Source organism: Carcharodon carcharias, chromosome 17, assembly GCF_017639515.1.
Source record: "Carcharodon carcharias isolate sCarCar2 chromosome 17, sCarCar2.pri, whole genome shotgun sequence".
NCBI lineage: Eukaryota > Metazoa > Chordata > Chondrichthyes > Lamniformes > Lamnidae > Carcharodon > Carcharodon carcharias.
This window is the reverse complement of record NC_054483.1, coordinates 72,092,059-72,098,058: the sequence shown is the minus strand read 5'-3', so window position 1 is coordinate 72,098,058 and position 6,000 is coordinate 72,092,059.

Here is a 6,000-nt window from a genome sequence, read left to right as displayed (position 1 = left end):
AGAGGCAGCTGCAGACAATGACTTCACCAAGAGTGGTCCTTAGGAGACAATTGCTGACCCTCGCATCTCTCTCTTTGACACTGCAACAAGGAGACCATCAGGAAGATGGAGCCTGGTGATCTCACTGTCTGCATCATTGTTTACAGGCAGGAGGGAAGACGGTGAAGAATGCAACAGAAGTGCCTGGCTCACCAAAGGGAGGAGCAGGACCCTTAAGATCAAGGGGCAACAGGGCCTCCTCTGTACGCAGAGGATCAACCCCCAGAGAGCTGTCGTTCATAGATGCATTGCTAGACCCAGGGTCTATAGACAGCTCAAGTGCTACTTCAGATGAGTGAGAACCAGTGTCGCCAATGACTGCACATGTCAAGGGAACTTATCAGTCACATATGCCATCTTCTGCAGCATTTGGTGCCCATGGGGACTTGGAGGGGATCCACTGCCACTGGCAGTGAAGGTGACCACCACATTCATTTTCTAAGGCACTGGCTCCTTCCAGGGCTCCACTGAGCACCTGCAGAGGATCTCGCGAGTCTCTACCCACCAGTGAAAGAAAGGAGAGATAATTAGTGAACGGCAATGCCTGTGAAACAGAAGACATCATGCACAGCACACAATGCACTATAGTGAGAAATGGCAACTCAGGCTCAACAGACCCAACAGTTTCTTTCAGTTTGTGCTTCAGCGGAAGCTGTGCATTGAGGTGGGCTACTTGGGCCAGAAACCCTCAAGCACTTTAAAAAACATCATAGGAGTCAACATTTTAGCTTTTTGAATTTCTTTGCATGATGAAAGAATGTCAGACTGTAAAATATATTAAAAGTGATTAAGTCCATTATGTTTTATAGTGCTTGCAATATGTGTTTGCTATTTTTTTACCACATTTGTTCCGTGTTAAACATGAACTACTTTACTGGCAGACCACAAAGCATCAAGAGGCTATCTTTTCTATGTGGAAACTCAGGCCTGGACTTAAAGTAGGCTCACTGCTGCCATTTGGCAGGCTGATATTCCTGATCTTACCTGGTGTACAATCTGACAATGTTCTTTGTGAGCCAAGAACACAGGAACTCCTGAGTAGGCACTACCTGCCCTCAGTCCCATCCCTTCCTATGGCAGCGGCTTTGTTTGGAGCAGGTGAAGGCTTCACACATTACCAGGTCATCAGAAAAATCTGGTGCAAAGCATATCTGACTCTGAGGGTAAAATGTCGAGCTCCTGCTGGAGTTATGGAGCGTGGTGTGCCAGAAGTGCTGCAGGTTTAAGGTGAGCCCTTCTCCCAATCACCCCACCCACCATCTTCAAAGTTTTATTGTGATGCTCCAGTACCAAGCATACTGGCATGCACAGAGCCTGGTCACCAAATTAGGCTTATTTCAAGATCCATTATCCAGGAAGCACTGCAGCCCCTATGGCTGAATTAGTGGATTCTTCCTCACACAGACAAGTTGAGAGTGGTTCAGCTGTTTGATAGACTTCAAAAGATCACTGGCGCAGGTGTGTGATGATTGGTTGTTATTTATCACAGGAAACAAAGTCATATTTTTGGGAATAGCAGGTTTTAAAACTGTACATTCTTGCAATTGAATAACGGGTCATAAATTATAGTAAATAATGAGTTCTCCCATGTTCCTGAATAAGAGTCTCCAAAGATTAGTAGTATAGGTATAATTGCCACACAATTCATTTTGATGCTCTTTTCTGCTCTTTCTCTTTTAACCATATTATGGCCGTATACACTTGTACTAACTCTGCTCTAGACAGGAAAGGGAATGGAATAATTTCCCCAGTTTAGAACATTTGTAATGCCTCATGGATCAGATGTCCATTGTAGTAGTGTTTCCCCATGAAGCCAAACATTTCACCTGGGAACTAAAACATATCATCAAACATTTTTGGTGAGCTGGTTAGAGTGTCCTTCTCCACAGGTTCTGAACCTGCAGCTGCCAAGGTGTGAACATTCTAGTTCAAATGATCGACATCGCCCAAAGACACCTGCTTATCCAGGAGTGCTACATTCCCCTGAGTGTGCTGAGATATTCTGCATAGTCCTCATCTGACTGAACCACTTAGCAACAAAGACATATCTTTGAAGAAATTAAACTGAAACTCTCTAAGCAGGTTCTGATTTAAGGCTTTAACTATCCCTGGAAATATACTTTGAGCAATAGTGTATTTTTGAATTGGGCATTATAGGAAATGTCAAGGTTCTTCCAAAATCTGTTTCATTCTGCTTGATAGCATTTAATTGTCATATTATCTGTGAAGCATTCAAGGATTATAACTCCCTTCAGCAAGAGACCAGGTATGATTTTTTGTTCTCAGCCCAACAATGATTTGAGAATGGAAAAGAATAACATAAAAATACAGAGAGATGGTCATGAATTGAAATGAATGCAAATTGCTTTGTAAATCAAAAGCTCCACAGATGTGGGGACCTGGCCTAAAATGACGGAACATCCACAGGATCATTTGGAGGGATTCAGAACATCTCCAAATGCTGGAAATGTAAAGTAGATTCCTCAGCACCTGAGATGTGAAAACAGGTTAATACCAGCCTTTGGGTGATGTCGATCATTTGAACAATAGTGTTCACATGTCAGTGGCTGCAGGTTCAGAAGCTGTGGAGGAGGACACTCTAACCAGCTCACCAAAAATAGACATTTAGCAGGATTGGAACCTGGAAGATAACAAGTGCTGGAAGATTGATTATGGGTGAGATATTCTACATGTTAATTAACTCTTTTTTTGAAACCTTTCATTTATTTACGTGCATACAAACAAGGCGCAGGTGGAGGCCATCAGCCCCTTGAGCCTGCTTCACCATTTAGTAAGATGATGGCTGATCTGGTAGTAACCTCAAATCTGCGTCCTGCCTACCCCCAGTATCCTATCCCCCCCTTGCTTACCAAGAATCCATCCACCTCTGCCTTAAAAATATTCAAAGACTCTGCTTCCACCACCTTGTCAGGAAGAGAGCTCTAAGGGCTCACAACCCTCTGAGAGAAACTTTTTTGCCTTACCTCCGTTTTAAATGGGTGACTCCTTATTTTTAAACAGTGACCCCTAGTTCTCGGTTCTCCCACAGGAGGAAACATCCTCTCCACATCCACCCTGTCAAGACACCTCAGGATCTTAAAGGTTTCAATCAAGTCGCCTCTTACTCTTCTAAACTCCTACAAGCTTAGCCTGTTCAACCTTTCCTCATAAGACAACCCGCCCATTCTGTGTATTAGTCTTCTAAACTTCCTCCAAACTGCTTCCAGCTGCTTCCTCCTGCCCCAGTATCCAAGCTACTCCACTTAGTTGGAGAAATGGCAACATCTAGTGCTCAAGTCTCTTTACAGACTCTTTAAGAAGGACGAGAGTTAAATCAGGAAATTATAGGTCTATTAGCCTAGCATCAGTTGTGGGGAAGTTATGAGACTTTGTTATACTGGACAGAGTGACCGAATATCAGCATAAAGGTTAGCTGGTCATAGAGAGAACCATTATGGAATTGTAAAGGGTAAGCCATGTCTAATGAACCTAGAGGTGAAACCTTTACCTTGGCAGGCACGCACCTGCTCAAGCATAAAATGACATGCGTTGACATCGGGCGAGTGTCCCGACATCAACGCGCAGTCGCATGATATTTCGACCAGCAGCATGCCTGCCAAAAATTAAAAGGCTTATTAAGAACATTAACAAGGTAATTAAAAGAAATTTTGCACTGCCCATCCAACATTACAGTTGGCGGGCAGGCGAAAAGCCAAGCGGCCTTTGCACTTTTTAGGGAACCTCATCCACAGGCGGGAGGAGGTTTCCTAAAACAAATAAAAATAAAATTAAAAATTTTAAATTTAATTAATAACATGTCCTGCTCATGTGACAGAGTCGCATGAGAGGACATGCTTTATAGCATTCTTCATTTCTTTTTTTTTTAAAACACTTCATCTCCTTGAGGCAGCTCTCTGCCTGAGGGAGATTATCCAGTGCGCATTCACACGCATGCGTGAAGTTCACGCTCACCCTGCTTTCCCTCCTCCCCCTGCCTGCACAGGCAGCGCTGAGCACTGCCATTCACTTTTTATGCTGGGGGGGTCTTAATCAGCCCGCCAACGTGAAATTGCCCTCCAACCTTGATCACAGGTGGCAGTCAGCTTCCCGACTGCCCCCACCCGTCTCCACCTAGCCCACCTGACGGGGCTAAATTCTGCCCCAGGTGTATTTTTGATGAGGTAACTAATATGCTAGATAAATGGGTGTTAATGGATGTTATTTATATGGCATCCCAAAAGGCATTTGAAAAGGTTTCACACAAGAGATTGTTAACATAACTGAGCACATGAGGAATTGGTGGCAATGTATTCGCTTGGGAATTGCTTAGGGGATAAGAACAAGAGAATGGGGATGATGGTGCTCAAATGGGTAGCATATGACAAATGGTGTTTCTGTGTTCTGTACTAGGGTCATAGTTATTCTCTTTGTAAATGACTCGGATGAAGGAATGGGAAGTTATATATGTAAATTTGCTGCTGATGCTAAATTAGGGTGACACAGTAAAATGCACCTAGGAGCAATAAGTTGCGAGGCAATGTCAGGCAGGATTTTATGCTCTCCCATTGGTGTGTTTGAAGGTAGTGGGGGAGGGGACAGGGGGGTGCTTATAAAATGCAGCTCATGGCCTGTCTGCTGCCTTCCTGCCCATCACTGATGGGGGTTGGGGGAGGTACAGCAGAGATGCGGGCAGCCCACCCACCCTTGGGTTTATTGTGGCCCTTAGTAAGTACCTCATCCCACACCCTGATGCTATTTTACCTGCATTGGGGGAAGGTCATGCCAAGGAGGTAGTCCGAACACTTTTACTTGGCAGAATGGTGTCAGACAAGTGGGGGACTTTCTTTAGGAGTGTTAATAAATAGAGATAGTTTGAGTAAGTAAAATGTGCATTTGGGTGTGTTAGGAACAAGGTATATCTTTAAGTTTAAGTTTAACTTGTATTGCTGTATTTGTGGGTTTAGGGGATGAAACCTGAGTTTGAGTTGGACTTTAAAAGATGCCTGCATTTTTAATGAGTTTTATGACCCTTGAAGTGGAGAGCTGTGTTATCAAGGGGTACTAGTGGTTTAGGGAAGTTAAAACAAAGTCGGAAAAAGCTGTGCTGTTGCCTAGCAACAGGGGTCCAGAGAGGGTGGCACACATATACACACACACACACAGACAGAGAAACCAAAAGCAGTTTGAATTCAGTTGGCCAGTGTGCTCTAAAGTTGAAAGGTGTTGCCAGCAGTAGCAGCATAGGTGAGGGACAGATAGCAAGTCCCAAACTAAAGTTGAAGCCAGCTGCCAGGAGAAGCTGGTCACAGGCGAGGGAACTGCAAGGAGTAGGTTCCAAAAACTAAAGAAGGAAGTCCCCAAAACCAGGGAATGAAACAGGAGAAAATCCCAAAAAGATCTTCTAGTCAAAGGGAACGAACAGGAATCTGGAAAATGTCCTGTTAAGTGAAGTTAAGAGTGAGGAGCAGAGAAAGGCGCTAAGCTTAAAGGAAGAAAGCTGCAGGAAGCAGACTTAAGGTGAAAAGGCTTGCGAGAAGCCAGAAGATCCAAGGAGACAGCCAGAGGTGTGTTACTCTTTACTATGGGCATGTGAAGCAGTGGTGTTCTGTTGGCATGGCTGAGCATTTGAGAGAGAGAGAGTCCATAGAAGGAAGTTTCAATGTACATGGTAATCCAGGGGAGAGGAACATTGGAAGGAGAGTTTGAAACCCTGGAGGTGGACCCTTTTGGAAGGCATCTGAGAGAAAGCATCATTTGTAAGAAGATTCCAAAGCAAGTTCTTCAAAAATAGAGATTGAAAGCCCTGTGTCAAAGGTGGTGTTCAATGAGACCAGTTGGCTCACTGTGTGACAAGTGTCGGGGGGGATAGATGAGAGATCCACAGCATCTGGTTGAGGTGGCATCTGTCGCTTGGTTTCAGAGTGTGGTGTGCCTGATCACAGGTCGCCTATTGGCTTATGT